The sequence below is a fragment of the Desmodus rotundus genome, chromosome 7, assembly GCF_022682495.2.
Source record: "Desmodus rotundus isolate HL8 chromosome 7, HLdesRot8A.1, whole genome shotgun sequence".
Lineage (NCBI taxonomy): Eukaryota > Metazoa > Chordata > Mammalia > Chiroptera > Phyllostomidae > Desmodus > Desmodus rotundus.
In genome coordinates, this window is record NC_071393.1 from 68,083,607 (window position 1) to 68,109,595 (window position 25,989).

At 40.7% G+C, this 25,989-nt stretch overlaps 1 protein-coding gene across 1 annotated transcript in view; it reads right to left on the reverse strand.

The window, feature by feature from the left end:
- The window catches only part of RYR3 (ryanodine receptor 3), a 534,646-nt gene that overhangs the window by 483,288 nt on the left and 25,369 nt on the right, over positions 1-25,989 (reverse strand). The gene's annotated exons all lie outside the window — the stretch shown is intronic.

Sequence of the window (25,989 nt, forward strand, 5' to 3'; positions counted from 1 at the left end):
GGCTCATCAAGAAGAAAAGAGAGAGGATCCAAATAAACAGAATCAGAAATGAAAGAGGAGAGATTACAACTGGTACCATAGAAATACAAAGGATTGTAAGAAATTACTACAAAGAACTGTATGCCAAGAAATTTGAAAACCTAGGTGAAATGGACACATTTCTAGAAAAATATAATATTCCAAAACTGAATGAAGAAGCAGAAAACCTGAACAGACCAATAACAGCAGATGAAATTGAAGCAGTCATCAAAAAACTACCAACACACAAAAGCCCTGGACCAGATGGTTTCACAGGAGAATTCTACAAAGCATTTAAGGAAAAGCTAACCCCTATCCTTCACAGACTATTTGAAAAAATCCAAACTGATGGAAGACTCCCAAATTCGTTTTATGAAGCCAGCATCATCCTAATCCCAAAACCAGATAAAGACACAACGAAGAAAGAAAACTTCAGGCCAATATCGCTGATAAACATAGACGCTAAAATTCTCAATAAAATATTGGCAAACCGCATCCAGTAATACATTAAAAAGATCATCCACCATGACCAAGTGGGATTCATCCCAGGGATGCAAGGGTAGTACAATATTCGCAAATCAATAAACATAATACATCACATCAACAACAGCAAAGACAAAAATCACATGATCATATCAATAAATGGGGAAAAAGCATTTGATAAGATACAGCACCCATTTCTGATAAAAACACTCAGCAAAGTGGGAATAAAGGGAGCATTCCTCAACAAAATAAAGGCCATACATGAGAGACCTACAGCCAACATCACACTCAATGGACAAAAACTTAGAGCTTTCCCACTAAGATCATGAACAAGACAAGGATGCCCTCTCTCACCACTCCTATTCAACATAGTATTGGAAGTCCTAACCACAGCAATCAGACAAGAAAAAGAAATAAAAGGCATCCAAATTGGAAAGGAGGAAATGAAACTGTCACTGTTTGCAGACGACATGATAGTATACATGGAAAATCCTATAGACTCCACCAGAAAACTACCTGACCTAATAAATGAATTTGGCAAAACAGCTGGATACAAAGTCAATACTCAGAAATCAAAGGCATTCCTGTACACCAACAACGAAACTGCAGAAACAGAAATCAGGAAAAAAATCCCATTTGATATAGCAACAAGAAAAATCAAGTACCTAGGAAGAAACCTAACCAAGGAGGTAAAAGACCGATACTCAGAAAACTACACAACACTGAAGAAAGAAATTAAGGAAGATACAAACAAATGGAAGCATGTACCATGCTCATGGATTGGAAGAATTAACATCATCCAAATGGCCATACTACCCAAAGCAATTTATAGATTCAATGCAATCCCTATTAGAGTACCCATGACACATTTCACAGATATAGAACAAACATTGCAGAAATTCATATGGAACCATAAACGACCCCAAATAGCTGCAGCAATTTTGAGAAAGAAGAACAAAGCAAGGAAGGATCACAATACCTGATATCAAACTGTATTACAAGGCCACTGTAATCAAAACAGCCTGGTACTGGCATAAAAACAGGCACATAGACCAATGGAACAGAACAGAGAGCCCAGAAATAAATCCAAGTCTCTACGGTCAATTAATATTTGAGAAAGGAGGCAGAAGCATAAAATGGAGCAAAAACAGTCTCTTCAACAGATGGTGTTGGGAGATCTGGACAGCTACGTGCAAAAAAATGAAACTTGATCACCAACTTACGCCATACACGAAAATAAACTCAAGATGGATAAAAGAATTAAATATAAGTTGTAACACCATAAAAGTCCTTGAGGAAAACATTGGCAGGAAAATCTCAGACATTCCACGCAGCAACATCCTCCCAGACACATCCCCTAAAGCAAGGGACATAAAGGAAAGAATAAACAAATGGGACCTCATCAAAATAAAAAGCTTCTGCATGGCTAAAGAAAACAGCAGCAAATTACAAAGAGAACCAACAGTATGGGAAAACATATTTGCTAATGATACCTCAGACAAGGGCCTGATCTCCAAAGTATATAAGGAACTCACACGACTCCACTCCAGGAAGACAAACAACCCAATTAAAAAATGGGCAAAGGACTTGAACAGACACTTCTCCAAGGAAGACATACAGAGGGCCCAGAGACATCTGAAAAGATGCTCAGCATCACTAGCCATCAGAGAGATGCAAATTAAAACCACAATGAGGTACCATCTCACACCAGTCAGAGTGGCCAACATAAACAAATCCACAAACAAATGTTGGAGAGGATGTGGAGAAAAGGGAACCCTCGTGCACTGTTGGTGGAAATGCAGACTGGTGAGGCCACTGTGGAAAACAATATGGAATTTCCTCAGAAAACTAAAAATGGAACTGCCCTTTGACCCAGCAATTCCACTGCTGGGATTATACCCTAAGAACCCTGAAACACCAATCCAAAAGAACCTGTGCACCCCAATGTTCATAGCAGCACAATTTACAACAGCCAAGGACTGGAAGCAACCTAAGTGCCCATCAGCAAACGAGTGGATCCACAAACTATGGTATATTTACACAATGGAATTCTATGCAGCAGAGAGAAAGAAGGAGCTTATACCCTTTGCAACAGCATGGATGGAACTGGAGAGCATTATGCTAAGTGAAATAAGCCAGGTGGTGAGGGACAAATACCATATGATCTCACCTTTAACTGGAACATAATCAATAGAAGAAAAAAGCAAACAAAATATAACCAGAGACATTGAAGTTAAGAACAATCTAACAATAGCCGGGGAGGGGGGCAGTGGGAAGAGGGGACTACAGGAACTACTATAAAGGACACATGGACAAAACCAAGGGGGAAGGTGGAGGTGGGGGAGGGAGGTGGGTTTAGCTGGGGTGAGGTGGAGGGATGGGGGGAAAAGGCATGCAACTGTAATTGAATAACAATAAAAATTTTAAAAAAACCCAATTCCTGTTTTGCCAGAATTTTTTGTACACTGTTACCCTTGTTTCAATAGTCATTACAAGGAGATTAAGTCAAAACTTTTGTGAATATTAGACTTGGGCTTGATCCTGGGCTGAACCATGTCATGCTATTATGTGTCTGCAGACCTTTTTCACATTAGCACAACATAGACCTTGATTTGTGGTGACAGGACTGAAGTTGATGCATTTCAGCCTTGTCCAGATCCTTCTCTTTATGGGTCGGCTAGACATACCGTCAAACAAATGTCAAGGAAGCCAAAGAGAGGCCAAGAGACTTTGCCAAGGGACAAACCCTGGACATGTTTCCCTTATTGAGACTAAGACCACAGGTGGGCAGTAGTGCCCCCAACCAGTAGGTGTCCAGCAGAAGGGCCACGCTTGCATTTTCTGGGGGCCTAGTAGCTTGATCCACTGTGGTTAATCTGGACAATTCCATCAAGTCAGCATTATTATCCTCATTATCAAGGAGGAAAGCAAGGCTCAAAGAAAATGTGTGAGTTGGCTATGGTCACTCAGCCAAGACTTGGACCCAACCTGACTCCATACTTTCCATTACTTGTAGCAGCCAGTGTAGAAGGAAATAATCAGAGAGAAAGAGAGTCCCCTGTTGCTGGTGCTAAAGTAAGCAGCAGTAATGTATCTTTTTGCCCCTGGCAATTTCAAACATCACTTACTGGCTAAATTGTTGTAAAAAGAGCTTGAACATAGTCCTCTTTCTAGTGAAGTTTTCCCATCTGGTCCAATATACAATCTTGCCATTCATGTGAAATACTTCTCACCTAAGAGACCCAAAACATGATCAAGTTCAATGGTGAGACAGGGACGGAGGATGTCCTGTATGTTTGTTTTTAAAAATTAGTGAAGAGACATCACTTCTTGGCCTTTTGGCTAAGATCAAGTATAAAAATTAGTGAAGAGAGATTATCTAATGAAATATTCATAAATGGTTATAAAATATCCAGTTTACTTATAAAGTAAACTTTTTGCTCATTTTAAATAGACATTATAAGATAATATAAAAGACAAAAATGCAGCAAGCTGGGAAATTTAGGTGGGTTAGCCTGGAGGACTAGATTCTGATTTTAAAACAAGAAGGTGTATGAACATCAGAGAAGTTCTGAAATAGAGGAGGGTCTCGGGTCCTGTATACGAGGGTGCTGTGCAGTGAACGACCTGCATGTCATTGGGGGATGAGAGTGACACGAGGTCACCTTCTTATCTACATGGCCGAACCTTTCTTCTGGTCCAACGCGGCAGTAAATTTTCCAAAGCAAGGAAGTCCCTAAAGGGGCAGGGTCTCTCTGTGTGTGTTCGTTTGTTTTCGGGAACTCTTTCTCAGACCGCTCAAGAGCAGAGCTGAAATCATTTTAGAGCAGTCCAGTGAACCTAAATAATTTAGGTCTGAAAAGTGGCAGAAAAGTAGGACCCTCTTTCAGACGTTTAGACTTCTGTTTGCCGCCGACACCACCTGTGTCCACCACCAGGGCGCATGGTGAGAAAGCAGAGACAGAGGCAGCAAACAGACAGGAACAGGCAGAATGCGGGAGGGAAGGATGGCACACCAGCTTCCCACTTACGAAAGGCACTTGCAGCAGAGTTGGCGAATGAGCCACGAGCCACAAGGAATCATTTCTTCCCAAAGAAGCACCCAGGTTAGATGATCTCATCACCAATGACTTTCTGAACTATGGTCCCCAAAGTCCTGCTTTTCCATGTTATAAATGATTACTATCTACCATTTATAGGATGCTTACTACAAGCCAAGTTAGAGGGAGGTGAAATGCTGCATTGGTCCCTGGAGCGAAAACCTCAGTTGTGTCCCAATGAACAATTTTTTTAAGACTTGGAAGAAATTTTTGCTTTCCAGATGTCAGAGCCTGAGTGCGGGCTTGTATAACCTAAGATGTATCTGATATTTCACCCCAGCAACTCCAGGAACTCCTTCCCCCTTCGATCCCTCTCCAGGTTTATATATTCTCTCAATCTGAACCTAGGACCCCAGCCTCCATCCTGTCTCTTGGTCTTCTCCTGGGAGGCTCTTCAGAAGGGCTGCCTGGCTTCTGATTTCTACCTCGCTCCCAGAATTCTCTGAGGTCACGCTGATGCATGTATTGTGGTCAATCCTGCCTGAGCCCTGTCCTCAGTCCAAGACCTCAGGAGCTTAGTCTGGGCCTAGAACCCCTGATCCTGCTTGTGTAGAAGGGGAGCTCTGCCAGTGTGGAGGGACAGGCCACAGATATTAGCATATGGCATGACAAAGGAAGCATATGTTGTTATTTTTAAATTCCCTTCCAAAGTGAATCTCCCTTCGGTCAAGGCTAAGCTAGAGCTGACAGTCTAATTGTAAGATGGGATCTCTTAAAAACAGATTGGGTTTACAGAGTGTTAATACTTACATCATTTATTCAGGCAATTCCGGTGGCCTGCTGCACAGAATTAAATTTCAGAAATCACCAAATCCCCAGATTTTAACAAAACATTCTCAAATTTGCTAATAGTAAGCCTGCAGAAAGATCCCAGTGTTTCTTATATAATAAATACAACTAAGGCCTCCTTATATAAACTTATAATAATAGCTTTTGTAAATTATGTTTGATGAACTGTGACTTTCCATAACAATCCATTATTCTAATTATTGTTTTGGAGTTAACAGTTTTTGTTGTTTGACAGCCCATGATGCTTACTGAAGCTAATGAATCCATAAGCACATAAAGCTAATGTTGTATTTGGTTGTATTCTTTGTAGTGAGTAAAATAAGCTGATCTCTCCTCGTCCATACATAATTCTGGACCATAAATCCAGCTGACTTTAGCTTCTACTTATGTTTCTGGCCTTTACCTATTAATAGTTCATCTGTGGCAATTCCATGTCCACCTGTGTTTTCTAGGTCCTTTGTTCCCAGCTCTGCTGAATAACAGAATGGTGAGAACGGGCCCTAACATCCTGCCAGCCTTGACAACTGGTCCTGATTAATGGAAAAACACATGGGAAATTTCCATTTGGTCCCATCCGTCTAAATATTTAGCTTCCATAGGCTTCCACTCCACTACTAACTCAGTATATAAACTTATATTTAGTAATATAGACCATTTATTGGATACTGACTATGTGCCAGTCACTGTCACAATAAACCATGTACATACAGATGAGGGAACAGAGGGAAGCAAACTTGAGTAACTGGTCACAGCGAGTGCCGGGACTTCCCACCCACACTAGGCTGCTTCTCCATAGTCACTGAGCCAACTTCTTGCTTGGTTACGCTGTGCTAAGGATTATACTAAGGAGTTCTGTATGTGTTTTTTTAATATCATTTAACACTCAAAATAAAATATGATTGTATATAATCATTTCCATTTTATTGAGGAAGAAACCAAGATTCAGAAAGATTAAGCAACTTAACCTTTTCCTATACATAATTTTGTTTGGTTGATATATTCTTAACCATCACTGTTTCTTCTATTTGTGCCATTGCATCTGTCCAAACAGAAAGGCCCGCAAATACAAATTCAAACTTCTAAGCCTACTTCCAAAGCGGTAGCCGATCACCAGGGGGTTGTTTCCCTGTGTATCCCCCACCACCTACTTTGTTCTTCTCACTTGTTGATAACAGATAAAAATAAAAAAACCCAAAATTTTGATAACAGATTGCACGCCATGTCAAAAGAGTTTATTTCTACCTTTCTGACAATGCTGTCAAGTAAAAATGGTAATTATTCTGCTTTAGAGATAAAGGATTTGGGTTTAGTTGATATTTCATAGCTTGCCAAAGGTATCTAGTAAGAGGTAGAAATGAGGCCGTAACACTTCAAATATGACCTGCTCACTTCAAATTCTGGGCTCTTTCCAATAAAATATGCTGCTTTACTTAGATTCATTGACCCTCACTATAGGCATGACTCACAGAACAGTGCTCACGGTCTTTTTAAATTTTTTTTTTTACTTTTTTTATTGTTGTTCAAGTACAGTTGCCTCCATTTTCCCCCCACCACTCCCCCCCACCCCAATCATCCCTACTTCCCACCCCAATCCTACCCCCCTTTGGTTTTGTCCTTGTGTCCTTTATACATGTTCATGAAAACACTTCCCCCATTTCCTCCCATTATCCCCTCCCCCCTCCCCTCTGGTTACTGTCAGTTTGTTCTTAATTTCAATGTCTCTGGTTATATTTTGCTTGCTTGTTTGTTTTGTTGATTAGGTTCCACTTATAGGTGAGATCGTATGGCATTTGTCTTTCACCACCTGGCTTATTTCACTTAGCATAATGCTCTCCAGTTCCAATACTCATAGTCTTCATCTATCTCCCAAATTCAACTACATCTCTGCTGTGCATATGCTGGGCACCTCTATCTAAATGTCCTAGCTAAAGGTGTTATTCTTGTTTCCCTCACAGTATCCACAACAGGATCCTGCATGAAGTGGGTACCTAACAATTTTTTAAGAAATCAATGATGGGATTTTAAAAAATAAAAGGGATAAAGTTCTTTCACAGAGCTAAGTGGTGCGGTGGGGATGTGGACAGTGTAGGGACTGGAAGATACCAAGCTCTCTTCCTCTGCCCCCTGGCTAAGTATCCCTGGCATTACTGCTGCCCAGCCCAGGACACCAGGGGTGAGAGGCAGCCATTTACTCTGGAAGCTCAAGTGACAAAGGGCCTCCACGGAGCCAGCAGCAATAGAAGCAACAATAGCCTGAAAGATCTAGACACTTTGGAGGTCTTATGACTGGATTAAAAGTTGGCTCTTTAACAGCCCACTAGGAAATACAGAAGAAAAGCAGCATGAAGATAAACATCATGTCATTGATTGTCTTCTGGAGTCCACCATAGTAGCAAACCCATCTCTAATGCTTACTAGCAATGTGAGCCTGCACAGACATCTTAGTTCCCAAACCTCAGTTTCCTCATCTATTCAATGGGGATAATAATATACACCTCTGCCCTGGTTAGATGGTTCAGTTGGTTGGGCATTGTCCCATACACCAAAAGTTTGCAGGTTCGATCCCCTGTCAGGGCACGTACGAGAGGCAACCGAGGCAACTGATCGATGTTTCTCCTACATGGATGTTTCTCTCTCTCTCTCTCTTCCTCTCTCTCTCCCTTCCTCTCCCTCTAAAGTCAATAAACATATCCTCGGATGAGGATTAAAAAAAATAATAACATATACCTCATAGGGCTGGTAGTAGGCTATTAAATGAGGTATTGTATTGTGCTAAATAAATATTAGGTATTATTAGAAGTATAAGGTTTATTCCCTCTGCCATTAAATGGTTGCAAGTAAGAAACGTTCAAGATTAAATATGGAAAGCACTATCTTCCCTAATCCTCATGCTTCACTGGAAAGAGATAAGGATGACAAGCCTACGCAAAAAAACTAGTGACTTGATCTTGGTTGTCAGGGTACATGGTGAGTGGGGTTGAAAGGTGGTTCTGTCATAGACTGGACAAAATCTGGCCACTTTCCTTGTGAATTGCTAAGGAAATTGAGGATCACAGAAAAGGGTATGCTCCCAGATCAGCCTTGATATAATTTATATACTGAAAGAAAGATCTACTTATTTTACAAAGAGTACATGTGAGAGTTAGTGAGAAACTACTCCCTACCCCCACTCCTATACCATTGCTTCCCTGCATGTTCAGAAAACTGATTAAGTCAAGTCTTGAGCAGGTTTGCAAAGCAGATGAAAGGCCTAGCACTCTTGAATAATACAAAGTCAAGAGCTGCATTATAAAGTGATACTTGACACTTAGCAGTTTTTCTTTTTTGTAAAGATGATCTCATTTACAGGATTTGAAGAGACTCATAATTCCCTATGGGTAGGGTCAAGGCTTCACATGTGGCAAGCAGTTTGCAGAAAGAAAAGCAAAATAGGAGACAAAACTATTTCAGAAGTGGGTGAGGGGCAGCAGGCCAGATTCTAAAGAGAAATGGAACTGTGTGGATGGAAACACTAACAAATGGGCATCTTACCACATGGTTCCTGTGTGAGAGGTTTCTTAGCAGGTGCTTCTGTGCAGCTAAATTTAACAGCTGCAAGACTGAATGCATCTCTAGGGGATTCTCATCAAGGCCACCTGTATCTGAGAAAACCGGAGGTTAAACATTTATCTTGGGTCATGACAATAGAGACTCATTACATTTTGTGTTCACTAACTTCTTTTGCTATAGAACTCAAACCGTTTGCCAAAGTGACCTCAGGAGGTCATGTCAAACTTCACTCTGATTCTGGGAAGCCTTCAGATGAATGGATGTCCAATCTGCTCTTCAAAGACCTTTCAAAAGGGAGGACTCACAGGTTTCCATTTCCCAGAGCTATACAGTTAGAAAAGTCTTCCTTTTCCAGAGACTAAATCTCCCCTACCAGGAGAGAATTCGCTTTTACATAGACAGTATAAGGATGGGATGTGTTATCTCAGAGAGGTCTCATCTTCTTTGGAAGTTTCTGCCCTGGCCCTGGCAGGGAAAAACATCAACATCACCTTTAGCCTTTCCATGGGGGAAAATTGCTCTGCAGGAGTATTTCATAGAATCACAGTAATCTAGAACTTTAGAGCTAAGCAGAACTGTCATGATTTGTGAGTCTAATCCCCAGTATTAAAGAGTGGGTAGTCCTCCACCAGCAGGGCCTGGCTAAAACTGAGACGACTGTTGAGCAAACTGGTACAGCAGTTGTCTTATTTCCCAGTCAAGGCCAATCTATCAGCAAGTCTACTTACCTCTACCTCCCAAATGCACTTCAATTCTGATGCCTTCTCTCCAACTCCACTGCTATTTCTCAGTTCAAACTACTTTCTGGCTTTGCCTATCACAGTAATTCCTTCAGGTGTTCTCCTGTTTCCACTCTTGTCCCCCTAAAGTCCCTTCTATACACATCATCAAGACTAATCCCTTCAAAAAAAGAGGTCAAATTACATCAATATCCTGCTTAAGATCCTTCACTTGGTTCCCTTGGCAAATAGAGTAATTTAGAGATATCACGTCAAGGCAAAAATCAGAGTTGGCTGTACATTACTATTTTCTTCATAGCTGTTTTAGGCTTTTCTCATTGAAATTCAAACCAAACAAAAAAAATACATTCATATACCTTACTAAGTGGTGTCCAACCTGCAGCCCTCAGGCTGCATGCAGCTCAGGATGGCTATGAATGTGATTCAATACAAAATCGTAAATTTATTTTAGAAATTATGAGATGTTTTAGTGATTACATGTCACAATGTATTTAATGTGTGGCCCAAGACAACTCTTCTGCTTCCATTGTGGCCCAGAGACACCAAAAGGTTGACATCCCTTTTGCTGCTCTAAACCTTTCTACTTAGCATGACAAAGGTCAGAAGAAGAACTCAGAGTAGGTTCTCCACCTTAGGAAGCACTTTCCAAAGGAGACCTCACATTAGGTCTAGAAAAGATTTCAAAGGCTATATAAATACAATATACCAAGAGAGGAGTGAAGGGTCCACACAGTCCCAATGTAAGTCAGGCATTTGGAATTGTTTATACATATTTCTAGAAATGGTCTAGTTGCAGCTTTAACATTAACTCTCTACATGACCACCCTGAGTGAACAGAAGTGGGGATAGCCTTCTGTGCTAAAAGCTAATTGTATGTAGTAGGCAACTTTGAACCTCAGTGAAAGTAATCAGATACTTTGACACTCAAGCTTTCGTTTGTGAATAACATCTCATAAACTGTTAGCTTAAAGATATCAGATCCAAAGTAACTAAAGCGCAGAGAAATACGACCGTGATTTTAAAACCACACAGATAATAATGAGCAGAGCCAGAACGAAGCACCAAATCTCACAGGTTTCCATTCACCTGCTGCCCCAGTGTTTCAACCTAGTTAAGTCAACGAGGGGAGGCTCCAAAGTGTGGTGGGCTTGACAGAGCAGTAAGAATCTAGCCGAATGGTTATCAAGATATGTAGGGGAGGGAAAGCACTGTATCAGAACAACTGATCTTCTCTGCCACCAAAAAGCTTCAACCCTAAAGCGACCATTCCTTGTACTTTTTCCACTACAGTTTACACTCACTATTATTTTATATTAGTTTCAGATGTAGAGCATAGTGGTTAGACAATCACATACTTTACAAAGTGTTCCCCCTGGTATTTCCAGGATCCAACTGTCACCATACATAAATATTACAAGATTATTGACTACATTCCCTAGGCTGTACATTACAACCCCCGGACCATTTTGTAACCACCAAGCTGTACTTCTCAACCCCTAAGCATTTTTCACCCAGTCCCCCAAAGCCCCTCCCTTCTGACAACCATCGGTCTGTTCTCTGTATCTATGAGTCTGTTTCTATATTGTTCTTTAGATTCCACATATAAGTGAAATAATATGGTATTGTCTTTCTCTGACTAACTTATTTCACTTAGAATAATACCCTCTAGGTTCATCCATGCTGTCACAAATGGTAAGCTTTTGTTCTTTTTTACAGCTGAATAATATCCTGTTGTATATATGTACCACCACTTTTTATCCACTTGCCTATTGATGGGCACTTGGGTTTCTTCCATAGCCTGGCTATTGAAAATAATGCTGCAATGAACATAGCAGGGCATCTATTCTTTCGAATTAGTGTTTTGGATTTCTTCAGATATATACCCAGAAGTGGAATGGCTGGGCCATAAGGCAGATGCACTTTTAAGTTTTTGAGGAGCCTCCATACTGCTTTCACAGTGGCTGCACCAGTCTGCATTCCCACCAGCAGTGTGCAAGGGTTCCCTTTTCCCCACATCCTCACTGATACTTGTTGTTTGTTGATTTGTTAATGATGGCCATTCCGACAGGTGTGAGGGCATATCTCATTGTGGTTTTAATGTGCATTTCTCTGATGATTAGTGGCATTGAACATCTTTTCATATGACTATTGGCCATCTGTATGTCCTCTTTAGAGAAATGTCTATTCAGATTGTTTGCTGATTTTTAATTGGATTGTTTGGTGTTGAGTTCTGTAAGTATTTCATAAATTTTGGATATTAACCCTTTATCAGATGTATCATTGGCAAATATATTCTCTCATTTAATGGGTCATCTTTTCATTTTGTTGATGGTTTCCTTTTCTGTGCAAAAACTTTTTAGTTTGATGTAGTCCAATTTGTTTATTTTTTTCTTTGTTTCCCTTGCCCAAGGAGATATGTCAGAAAAAAATATTAAGAGAAATAGTCTGAGATTTTACTGCCTGTTTTCTTCTAGGATTTTTATACTCTCAAGTCTTACATTTAAGTCTTTAGTCCATTTTGAATTTATTCTTGTATATGCTATAAGAAGGTGGTCTAGTTTCATTTTTTTGTACATATCTAATTTTCCTAACACCATTTATTAAATAGACTGTCTGTACCCCATTGTATGTTCTTGCCTGCTTTGTCAAATAGTAATTGGCCATATAAGCGTGGGTTTGTTTCTGGGCTCTCTACTTTGTTCCATTGATCTACACATGTCTGTTCTTATGCCAGTACCGTGCTGTTTTGATTACTATGCTTTGCAGTGTAGTTTGATATCAGGTAACACAACTCCTCCAACTTTGTTCTTCTTTCTCAAGATTAATGTGGCTATCAGGGTCTTTGTGGTTTGTTATAAATTTGGGGAGTATTTGTTCTAGTGCTGTGAAATACACCATTGGTATCTTAATTAGGAACTGTGTTGAATCTATAGATTGCTAAAGTTACACTTAGAGAGGAAAGAAAACGATAATACCATTAACAACATATGAAAGATGCTGTTAAGAGGATGAAATGACAAGCCTTACAATAGGAGAAAATATTTATAAAACAAAAATCTGGTGAAGGACCTGTATTCAAAATATAAAAAATTCAAAATTCCACAATAAGAAAACAAACAACTTTAACAAGTAATTAACAATTAACAAACAATTAAAATGGATAAAAGGTCTAAATAGTTACCTAAGGAAGATATACAGATGGCAAAAGGAATATGAAAAGATGTCCAACATCATTCATCATTAGAATGGCTAAATCCAGAAAACTGACATACCAAATGCTGGCAAGCATGTTGAGCAACATAAAGTCTCATTTATTGCTACCAGAAATGCAAAATTAGAAGATAGTTTGGTTGTTTCTCACAAAGTAAATATAGTCTTACCACACAATCCATCATTCACTCATGCTCCTAGGGGTTTACCCAAGTGAGTTGAAACCTTACATCTACATAAAAACCTACACATGCATGTTATTTACAGCAGCGTAGTCATAATTGCCAAAATTTGAAATAACCAAGGTGTCTTTCAATAAATGAATGGATAAACAAGCTGTGATACATTCACTCAATGAAATATTAGTAAAAAAGAAATGGCTATCAAGCCACAAAAGACATGGAAGAATCTTAAGTGCATATTGCTAAGCAAGAGAAGCCAGTGTGAAAAGGCTTCCTACCATATGATTCTAACCATATGACCTTCTGGGAAAGGAAAACCTATAGAGAACAAGAAAAGATCAGTGATCGCTCAGGTCTCAGGGGAAGGAGGAGGGATGAAGCATAGGGCACTGGTAGGGTGATGAAACTATCCTGTGTGATACTATAATGCTTGTACTCAGGCATCTGTTGGAACTCATTGAACTCTACAGCACAAACACCTTAACTCAGACAAATCTTAAAAAATCATTTAGGAGATCAGAAAAACTCAGAAAAGAGTGAAGATAATGACAGGAGAATCTAATTGTATTACAAATACATGAAACAACTTCACTGAAGGGAGGAAGAAAAGACACCAGCCTAAGTAACTCTGGAAATAAATGCAGTCCACAAGACTGCAGGCGGGATGAGCTGCGCATAGCACTTCTCCAGTGGACTTTGTTGTTTCCCACAGAGGTGTGGGTTACCAATTCTGATGCTGCTGTATAAGCAGACTGGAACTGAACAATTGAGTTAATGGATGACAGATGGTGGGAAACACGTTTCTCACGGAGGGAGTGGAAATTACAAATAAGCAAGGGAGAAACCTAGAGTGATCCATGTAGGAAGATATTAGATTTGGAGACATAAATAAGCACTCATAGTTAACTTAATGGAGATAGAGATTATTACTTACAGAATATTTACAAACATGTGTGCACATAAAGGTTAGTATATACACGTATATTTCTTTGTTAGTTGAAAGAACCTAAAATAAGCAAAAAGCCAGCAGCAACAAATACACTTAGTACCTGGAACTTGGTTTCTAAAACCATTCTTTTTTAAAAAAAATTATTTTATTGTTGTTCAATTACAGTTGTCTGCATTTTCTCCCCACCCCTCCCCCCCGACCCCATCCAAACTGACCTCCCTCCTTTGCTTCCACCCTCCCCCTTGGTTTTGTCTATGTGTTCTTTATAGTAGTTCCTGAAAACCCTTCTCCCCACTGTCCCCTCCCCCCTCCCCTCTGGCTATTGTTACATTGTTCTTAACTTCAATGACTCTGGTTATATTTTGTTTGCTTTTTTCTTTTGTTGATTATATTCCAGTTAAAGATGAGATCATATGGTATTCGTCCTCACCACCTGGCTTATTTCACTTAGCATAATGCTCTCCAGTTCCATCCATGCTGTCGCAAAGGGTATGAGATCCTTCTTTCTCTCTGTTTCGTAGAATTCCATTGTGTAAATGTACCACAGGACTTGAACAGACACTTCTCCAAGGAAGACATACAGAGGGCCCAGAGACATATGAAAAAATGCTCAGCATCACTAGCCATCAGAGAGATGCAAATTAAAACCACAATGAGATACCACCTCACACAGGTCAGAATGGCCAACATAAACAAATCAACAAACAAGTGTTGGAGAGGATGCAGAGAAAAGGGAACCCTAGTATATTGTTGGTGGGAATGCAGACTGGTGCAGCCACTGTGGAAAAAAGTACGGAATTTCCTCAGAAAACTAATAATGTAACTGCCCTTTGACCCAGCAATTCCGCTGCGGGATTATACCCTAAGAGCCCTGAAACACCAATCCAAAAGAACCTATGCACCATAATATTCATAGCAGCACAATTTACAATGGCTAAGTGCTGGAAGCAACCTAAATGCCCATCAGCAAATGAGTGGATCAAAAAACTAAAACCATTCTTCTATAAAAGGAAAAAAGCCTGATTCTAGGACTGGGGCAGGGAATATGCAAGATAAGCCTAGAGTATTTTCAAGTGCTAGAAATTAGGGAGATGCTACAAAAATTAAAAAGATATAGTGTATCAAAGTGATATAGGAGCCAACTGAAAGGGCTCCCAATGGCCAAAGATGAAACAACCTGGGCAACAAAATAAAGTGACAGTTGATTATAATTCAAGGTATAAAACAAATATCCACAATTCATACTGATATAATAAATAAGTGACTTATAAATAAGTGACTGAATAAATTAATAAAGGGAGAGAGGAGACAAATCTCCTATGCAGAAGGCTTCCAAATAATTTATGTAGATGTTTCAATCTCAAGGAAGTGAGGAGTAACTCCCCACTCCTAGGCACAGTGACCTGCCTCCAAAGAAGACAGTGGGAGAGGGCGGTAAAAAGCAGCAGTGGAGAAGCCTTGGCAAGCTCTGCATCAGCTGGGTGATAAAGGTCAGCACGAAGAGTCATAAATTGTGGTAATAGTAGGTACTTTTGGTATAATGTGATAAAAATGGCATTTTACCTCTGTGCTTTTCCTCCCCAAACCCCAGAACCCCAGTCTAATCATGAGAAAAACATCAGACAAATTCCAATAGAGAGACTTTCTACAGTTTAAGTGGTGAGTATGCCTCAAAACAGTCAAGGTCATCAAAAACAAGGGAAGTCAGAAAAACTGTCACAGCGCAGAGGAGCTTAAAAGGATATGACAACTAAATATAATGTGGTGTCCTTGATGGGATCCTGGAACAGACAAAGGATGTCAGTTAAAACCTGAGGAAATTTAAATAAACTATGGACATTAATTAATAATAGTATATCAGTATCAGTTTATTAATTATCAAAATGGATAATACTAAAGTAAGGTATTAATAGGGGAATTGGAGCAGGCAGGGGGAGTGGTATGGGAACTCTATGCTATCTGCTCATTTTTTTAATAAATGGAAAATTATTCAAAAGATAAAGCCTATTAATTAATGAAATCAATGACATTAATGTATGTTCTAATGTGCTCTTTTTCAGGACCTGTACAAAGTAACACGACTGTGCTGGTTGACGGTTGCCCCTTCTGGTGTCTCACAGAGAGAGGTGCACAGAACCTTTCCTGCCAGTGATTTTGATGTCCACCGAATTTATAACTATGACAAGATACCCCCAAAATAGGGAGTTTTGAAGTACTTTGAACTTCTAAAGCAATTAAACACATGCCAATCCCTACATCTGGATGTTACTATTTGAAATGTTTCCCTGGATACAGCTGTTCAAGGCAGGAGGTGAAGCCATGTATAAAAAGCCACTGTACTGCCTTCCAGAGGGTCCTGGGGTTCCTGGTCCTGTAGCTCCACGGGTTATTGTCACAGTTTGGTGCAAGTTTTATTTGTGGATTCAGGTACTTAATTAGGAGATGTGGATTCCCCCATGCATTCAGTAGCACTGCTTTGAAACCACTGAGGTCAGTATGTACGAACAATAGAATGCCATAGTGCTGTCTGTAGAGACATTACAATTCCCTTTTTTTTTCAATAAATTTTTATGGCCAGTTCCCCATCAGCTATGTCTCTCTCACCCAACACCCATGCACACACAAACATAAAGCCAGTGTTGTATATCTCTTATATTCTAAGAATCACCTGTCACCTTTATCTTAAAACCAGAAAGGCCAGAATCCTTTAGAAGTTGGTGTGGTATTGTTTTAGAAATAGAAAAAATGTAAATGATTGTTTAAAATTATGGTACACCCATTCAATGGAATGCTATATAGCCTTTAAAAATAAATATACTAACATGAAAAAATGGCTAATTAAGTAAAAAAAGTTGTAAACTTAAGTAAACATTTTTTAAAAATAAAAATGGCATGTTAACATATTGGGAGCACTCCAAATTGCTTTATAGAGGGATGGGTGATATGATAAAGAGTTTTCATTTTCATGTATGGATTTCTATAACATCAAAACTTTCATAAACAGAGCATATTAATTTTGTAATTTGAACATTTTTCAGTATTTAAAAATGTCTGCATATTTCTTCTTGAATATCATGTGGTCTGACGCAGCGAGGTGCTGGTAATGCAGGGCAAGAAGGGCACTCTTCCCTTTCAAGTTCTGCCAGGCCCAGGCTGGGTCCCTGGATGACAGAGAATGACGTCCGAGACCTTCTCCTTCATCTTACGCTAAACACTACCTTCTCCTGTGCTCAATGCTTATCAAATACTCTGTTATAAAAGCATTTATAGAAGCTTTTTGAGGAAACATAAGACTTCTTTTTAATTTTAATTTTATTTTTTTAAATATATTTATTGATTGTGCTATTACAGTTGTCCCATTTCCCCCCACCACTCCACTCCATCATGCCCACCCCCTCCCTCCCACATTCCCCCCTATAGTTCATGTCCATGGGTCATACTTATAAACTCTTTGGCTTCTACATTTCCTACACTATTCTTACCCTCCCCCTGTCTATTTTCCACCTACTTATTCTCTGTACCTTTCCCCCCCTCTCCCCCTCCCACACCCCTGTTGATAACCCTCCATGTGAGCTCCATTTCTGTGGTTCTGTTCCTGTTCTAGTTGTTTGCTTCATTTGCTCTTGTTTTTGTTTTAGGTGTGGTCGTTAATAACTGTGAGTTTGCTGTCATTTTTGCTGTTCATATTTTTTATCTTCTTTTTCTTAGATAAATCCCTTTAACATTTCATATAATAAGGACTTGGTGATGATGAACTCCTTTGACTTGACCTTATCTGAGAAGCACTTTATCTTCCCTTCCATTGATAGCTTTGCTGGATAGAGCAATATTGGATGTAGGTCCTTGCCGTTCATGACTTGGAATACTTCTTCTCCAGCCCCTTCTTGCCTGTAAGGTCTCTTTGGAGAAATCAGCTGACAGTCTTATGGGAAGTCCTCTGTAGGTAACTGTGTCCTTTTCTCTTGCTGCTTCTAAGATTCTCTCCTTCTGTTTCATCTTAGGTAATGTAATTATGATGTGCCTTAGTGTGTTCCTCCTTGGGTCCAGCTTCTTTGGGACTCTCTGAGCTTCCTGGACTTCCTGGAAGTCTATTTCCTTTGCCAGACTGGGGAAGTTCTCCTTCATTATTTGTTCAAATAAGTTTTCAATTTTTTGTTCTTCCTCTTCTCCTTCTGGCACCCCTAGAATTCGGATGTTGGAACGTTTCAAGGTGTCCTGGAGGTTCCTAAGCCTCTCCTCATTTTTCCAAATTCTTGTTTCTTCATTCTTTTCTGGTTGGATGTTTCTTTCTTCCTTCTGGTCCACACCATTGATTTGAGTCCCAGTTTCCTTCGCCTCACTGTTGGTTCCCTGTACATTTTCCTTTGTTTCTCTTAGCATAGCCTTCATTTTTTTCATCTGGTTTTCAAACAAATTCAACCAATTCTGTGAGCTTCTTGATTACCAGTGTTTTGAACTGTGCATCTGATAGGTTGGCTATCTGTTCGCTGCTTAGTTGAATTATTTCTGGAGCTTTGAAGTGTTCTGTCATTTGGGCCATTTTTTTTTTTTTTTTTTTTTTTTGTCTTGGTGCTTCTGTTACTTAAAGGGGCAGAGCCTTAGGTGTTCACAGGGGCGGGGTAATGCTGGTCACTGCTCTGTGACGCTGTACGAGGGGGAGGGGCCAAGAGGGAGCAATGGCGCCTGCCCCACTCTCCACCGAACCTCAATCTTTCACTCTGCTACCCACAATCAAACTGGGCCCCTCTGGTGCTGATTCCCGAGTGGGTGGGCTTGTGCACTCTCTAGGCCCCTGTGGGTCTCTCCAATGACCTCTCCTGTGAGGCTGGGAGTTTCTCCTGCTGCTGCCCAACCCTCATGGGTGTTTTCACTCAGGGGTTTGAGGCTTTATTTCCCTGCGCCTGAGCCCTGGGTTACATGGTCTGCTGCGCTCCCCACCATTTGTCCGGTTTATCTATGTGCGAGTGTGGGGCCGCAGGGTGCTATCCGCCGCTCTGCCTGCCCCGTTCTCCGCCACTCTGAGTCCGGTCCTCTGGGTTTATCTGCGCAATTGTAGGGCTGCAGGGTCTGCTAGTGGTCAGACTGCCTGCCCCGTTTGTCCCACACTCTGCCAGTCTTTGTCCCCCCACAGCAACGCGAGTCCTCTCCGCCCCGGCTGCCCATCTCTGCCCCTCCTACTGGTCTGGATGAATGTTTATTTTTTACCTCCTTGGTGTCAGACTTCCTTGCCGTTTTATTTTCTGTCAGTTCTGGTTGTGCAAGGAGGCGCAGTGTGTCTACCTACGCCGCCATCTTGGTTCTCCTAACATAAGATTTTTGAGCTGTAAAAAACTTTAAAGGCCATCTCACTCAACATTCGCTATCGCAGAAATGCTCTGTTGAATCCCTACCTGGTAGTTAACCAGAGGCTGGCTGGACACAGGGGTTGTATACCTCAACAGCCTTTATATTCATAGGAGTTTATGATATTCCCCTGCCCCCAAATTTCTAAATGCTGCTTAAAATTATAGCTGTTCAATGACATCCTAAATAACCATTACAATGCATGGCATATAGTAGTTATTTATTGAATGTGTAAGTTGATAGTTCAGAGTAAGCAGACTTACACTCTATTCTGTTCTTCTTTTACCTGAGTTTGCATTATATATTTTGGTCACTACATCACACAGTTACTTCATACTGAACTTGCAAAAAAGCAATGAGCTAGAAACCAAGAAACATGACTTGTGTTTCTAGTTGTCCTATTTATCAGCTATGTAGATGTAAGGAAGTCATTTTCACATCTTTGAACTCCTCTTTTCTATCACCAAAATGTGGGAAGGATTGGGAAGGTGAATTTTAGTAATAAAATTCTGAAAATAAGCTATAACATCAGGATTTCTGCCATCCAGTATGTGTAATCGGGCCCAAGCTCAGGACTTTCCAATTATACTCATTAAATATGACCTTTATGTTTTGGTCTCTTATTTTGTGCGTTCAGTCACATCTCCTATCCCCACCACTTCAGCTTTTCAATGCCTGGAGATTCTATAACCTGATTGAAAGTAGAACAAAGTGAATGTAGATTTTTGTTGCCTAAAGAAACAATCTTCAAAATGTTTATATTATCATACTCATCAAAAGTGAACATCTGTAATAGTGTCAACAATAAAAAAAAAGGATCAATTTGTAATTGAGGGGAAAAAAGAGTCTTTCACCCAGAACCTGTCCTTGAAATTAAAGTGGAAGCATTTGAGAAATATCTTGAAGGCAGTGGTCTTAAGAACCACCCAGAAACAAGCAAACAAACAAACTCTGCCTAAGAAAATAAACACATTTGGCTAATTCCAAAACTCATTTAGGAAAAAAAATATTCATGTGTAGGAATTAATATATAAAACAAGAAAATAGAGAACTGAAAGCTTTATTAGGAAACACTTGCCAGTGTGGATGGAGCCATGGTGGGGTCTAATTTTCTTAAGTTTAACCTTAAATTGTCAATTGGTCAGTCCTGGGAAATGTTTTCTAGAAATAAATGACTTTTCATTGCTCAACTCAACGTGTTCAACCATGCAGCAGATTTGGGTACAAGGTACAAGCTGTTTAATGAGGTCAACCGGGGCACCTGCTTCTCCAGTGCAGGTTTCCAAGGGTGGGTTGAAACCTCACCTTCAATGAGGGAGAAGAGTTTTCATTCTTTGGCTGGTGCAGACAGGTAGCCTCTCATTACTCTGCAGTAAAGCTGCTTTGTAAAAAGCAACAACAAAAATCCCAGCAAGTGAATGTATGTTTTTGAGTTTCTACTTGTGACAGCATTTCAGTTTTCTTCCTCTGGCAGAGAAATGTCTAAATCTCAAAATAAGCTTTCTAGAAGCTGCCATCTTTGGAAATCTTCTTAACCTTTCTCCATTACACTAATCACTGCTCCGCAGCCAGAAGATACCAAGAATGACTACTGTACAGGAAAAATGAAAATAACCCAGACATCTTTCTGAACCACTAAGTAGCCAAGCTATATGCAACTGGGACAGGTAATCAGAAGCCAAAGAGAAAGCCTGCTTCCATTCCTGGGACAGGACACCTCTCACTTTGCTCTTAACTTCCTTCTCCTGAAAAGCGGAATCAAAACAAGGAGAACTGAGAATAATAATAAGTGACTAAGTATTCTGAAAATATCAAGATGTGTAGACAGGAAATAATCTAAAGGAAACAACGTGTTTTCCCACTGATAGGAGCAATCTCTTTTCCTGAGACAGTGAAAAATAGTCAAGGATGATCACAAATCACTTTTAAGATAGAAAAGGCTGAAACATTCAAAATACAGTGAGGTGAGAGCATCTGGGAAGTCAAATGGGGGGGGTGGGGGGATGCAAAATTGTGACAAAATAACCCAAAATAAATTCTCTTGTGTGATTCAGCAGGAAGTACTATGAAGAAGATGGCACAAAGCAGACAAAGGGAGGTGTTTGTTACACTGCAAAAGAGGAAATGAGTAAAGGATGATGAGGATTTTTTTTTGTTTTTAAAATTTGCATCTCATATGGAAGAGCAGGCCAGGGAAACTGGGAGATTGGTGGGGAAAGGGGGGCGGCAAGAAGCCACCCCATGCTTTTATTTTTATTTATTTATTTATTTATTTATTTATTTATTTATTTATCCCCACCCAAAGACATACTTATCACTTCCAGAGAGACAGGAAGGGCGGGGGTGGGGGAGAGAGAGAATGAGAGAGAAACATCAATATGAGAGAAACACCAATTGGTTGCCTCCAGTACTGCCGCATCTGGGGATCAAACCCATGCAACCTAGTCACGTGCCCTGATGGGGAATCAAACCTTAACGTTTCAGTTTACAGGATGATGTTCCAAACAACTGAACCACATTGGCCAGGGCCTCCCCATGGTTTGAAAGAATTCAGAATTTTCAGAGGGCCTGTGGAAACACTCTCTTTACTTACACCATGATGATAACTGTCAAATACCCCAGTAAAGATAGCGCCACAGATTATCTCATGGCCTGCTTTTTTTTTTTAAGTATATTTATTGATTATGCTATTACAGTTGTCCCATTTCCTGCCCCCCTCACTCCACTCCATCCTGCCCACCCCCTCCCTCCCACATTCCCCCCCTATAGTTCATGTCCATGGGTCATACTTACAAGTTCTTTGGCTTCTACATTTCCTACACTATTCTTACCCTCCCCCTGTCTATTTTCCACCTATCATCTATGCTACTGATTCTCTGTACCTTTCCCCCCCTCTCCCCCTCCCACACTCCTATTGACAACCCTCCATGTGATCTCCATCTCTGTGGTTCTGTTCCTGTTCTGGTTGTTTGCCTAGTTTGCTCTTGTTTTTGTTTTAGGTGTGGTCGTTAATAACTGTGAGTTTGCTGTCATTTTTGCTGTTCATATTTTTTATCTTCTTTTTCTTAGATAAATCCCTTTAACATTTCATTTAATAAGGGCTTGGTGGTGATGAACTTCTTTAACTTGACCTTATCTGAGAAGCACTTTATCTTCCCTTCCATTCTAAATGATAGCTTTGCTGGATACAGTAATCTTGGATGTAGGTCCTTGCCTTTCATGACTTTGAATACTTCTTGCCAGCCCCTTCTTGCCTGTAAGGTCTCTTTGGAGAAATCAGCTGACAGTCTTATGGGAAGTCCTCTGTAGGTAACTGTGTCCTTTTCTCTTGCTGCTTCTAAGATTCTCTCCTTCTGCTTAATCTTAGGTAATGTAATTATAATGTGCCTTGGTGTGTTCCTCCTTGGGTCCAGCTTCTTTGGGACTCTCTGAGCTTCCTGGACTTCCTGGAAGTCTATTTCCTTTGCCAGATGAGGGAAGTTCTCCTTCATTATTTGTTCAAATAAGTTTTCAATTTTTTGTTCTTCCTCTTCTCCTTCTGGCACCCCTAGAATTCGGATGTTGGAACGTTTCAAGGTGTCCTGGAGGTTCCTAAGCCTCTCCTCATTTTTCCGAATTCTTGTTTCTTCATTCTTTTCTGGTTGGCTGTTTCTTTCTTCCTTCTGGTCCCCACTATTGATTTGAGTCCCAGTTTCCTTCGCATCACTATTGGTTCCCTGTACATTTTCCTCTGTCTCTCTTATCATAGCCTTCATTTTTTCATCTGGTTTTCAAACAAATTTAACCAATTCTGTGAGCGTCTTGATAACCAGTGTTTTGAACTGTGCATCCGATAGGTTGGCTATTTCTACCTCACTTAGTTGTATTTTTTCTGGAGCTTTGAAGTGTTCTGTCATTTGGGCCATTTTTTTTTTTTTTGTCTTGGCGCGTCTGTTACTTAAAGGGGCGGAGCCTTAGGTGTTCCCCAGGGCGGGGTAACACTGGTCGCTGTGCTGTGAAGCTGTACGTGGGGGAGGGGCCGAGAGGGAGCAATGGCGCCCACCTCACTCTCCTCCGGATTTCAATCTTTCACTCCGATACCCACAATCAAACTGGGCCCCTCTGGTGCTGATTCCCGAGTGGGTGGGCCTGTGCACGCCCTAGGCCCCTGTGGGTCTCTCCAACTACCTCTCCTTTGAGGCTGGGAGTTTCTCCTGCTGCCGCCCCAACCCCCACGGGTGTTTTCAATCAGAGGTTTGAGCCTTTATTTCTCCGCACTGGAGCCCTGGGTTGCGCGGTCTGCTTTGCTCCCCACCGTTTGTCCGGTTTATCTATGCATGAATGTGGGGCCGTGGGGTGCTACCCGCTGCTCCGCCTGCCCCGTTCTCCGCCACTCTGAGTCCCGCCCTCTCGGCCTATCTGCGCGAATGTGGGGCCGCAGGGTCTGCTAGTGGTCAGACTGCCTGCCCCGTTAGTCCCACCCTCCTCCAGTCTCGGTCCCACCACTTCCACATGAGTCCTCTCCGCCCCAGCTGCCCATCTCCGCCCCTCCTACCGGTCTGGATGAATGTTTATTTTTTATTTCCTTGGTGTCGGACTTCCTTGCCGTTCGATTTTCTGTCAGTTCTGGTTGTGCGAGGAGGCGCAGTGTGTCTACCTACGCCACCATCTTGGTTCTCTCTGCCTTTTTTTTCTTATGGTAAGGCGCTGAGAAGTTGATAAAATCATGCTCCCTGGTACCAATTTCTCAATTTCTCATTTGCATTATCAAAAGGAGCTTTGCTATGGATGTTCCTTTCTGTTTTAATTAATTGGAGCACACAGAACATTAAAACAACCTACTCTGGTTTTTTTTCAAAGCCTTCTTTCTACTTCTGCCTATGAGATGAGAGATGGAATCAAGATACCTTGTCACAGGTTGCAATTTGTCCTCCAACATTACTATGAGGAGGGACCTAAGGGACAGTTTGAACAACACTTCTGATCTGTGAGTTGATACCAATAAGAAATGTCTTTTTCCTTTGAAAATGGTTGTGAGGTTAAGTATTGGAGTATGGCTGGGAAATATATAGTTTGATTACACTAGCAATGTGAACCAGAAATCTGAGGCATAGGTTCAGGCAGCTGGAGCATATTGTTTAAAAAATAAAAACTCGTGCAATTTTGAACAGTGGCATCTTGCTTTTGATTTTGAATTTAGAGGAAGGAAGAAGGATTCTGAAAGAGGGCACTAACTGATACAAATTGACTTTATTATTATTATTTTTATTTTTGGATAGAAATTGACTTTAAACATAGTAAACAAGATCATGGGTAATACTCTGTGCATGAAACCAGAGACCAGCTTTCCTTGAAAATGAGTTTTTAAATTATTACAGGTTATGAAAGTTCCACCTATTAATATATTTTAAATCCTTAATCAGTGCATGTCATCAAGCAGATGTGTAAAGGAAAACTGGCATCAAGGGCTGAGGTCTTAGCACAAGAAATTAATGCCAAAACCTACCTCAGCTGAGAAGAATGAACATCCAATGGAGAGTCAACTTCCAATGGGCAAAAAATTTCTTTTATGAGTTTAACTTTCATCTTCTTGTATTTTATTTCTAATTTGTAAGAGGTGAGTTTTGAGGCCATGCAACAAATTGTTGGTTTTCTAAAGCCCACGCTATGGAAATTTGCAGATGGCAGGGTCCAGAAGTCAGAGAAGGCTCCCAGTAGGAGCACTGATGTAACATATGCCGCTTTCCTACGTGCGGAAGTGACCCACCCACGACAGCTGCAGGGGCCGGGCCTGCTGCTCACCAGAGAGCAGTAATCCTGCCCATCCATTCCCATGTTGACCCCCCTCCTTCCCCTGCTGGACCATTTGTTTAGCATGCTAAGTAGGAATAGAGCTCCTGGTTGGCCAGGTGAGGCATTAGATATGAATTCTGGTTCCAACCCTGCCACTAATTTGCTGTGTGGCTTTGGGTAGGTCATCCTTGAACCTCAATTATCTCCTTTGAAAAAGTATAACTGGTCTAGAAATGACTTGCAATCTCTTTGAGCTCTAATATTTTTTGATTTTTTTTTTGAAATCCTTTTGGACAAAAGGCAGTGACAGATACCAGGTCCGATAATGTTTCTCCTTTCCTACAGGCTAAGGACACACATTGAAAAAAGTAACATTCATCACTGTAAGCCCTCTCCATAGTCTGTGCCTCTCATGTCAGCCTTTTTCAACAGGGGCTCCACAAGAGAATCAAACTTTAATGCCCTCAGTCATCCCCTTTCTGTGATGAATGAGTTCCCTCCTATGCATCTAGATTGGTACAAACTAGTTAAGTACCATCCTTAGGAGAACTGAGCAAACAGCCACTCAGATTAATTTCCAGGTTATGTGATTGAGAGGAGGAACCCCAGTTGAGAAAGGCTGCAAGACCTTCCCATAAAATTGTTGTAGAAGAGTAAAACTAAAAGGATCATATAGATCATTCTATTCCCGTGGTTCTCAAAGCATGGTCCCTAGACTGGCATCAGTAGTGCCTGGAAACTTGCTCAAATTCAAATTCTCACTCACCCCAGTCCACCACATCAGAAACACTGAGAATGAGGCTCAACAATCTGGTTCAACAAGCCATTCAGGTACCTTCTCACATTTCAGAATC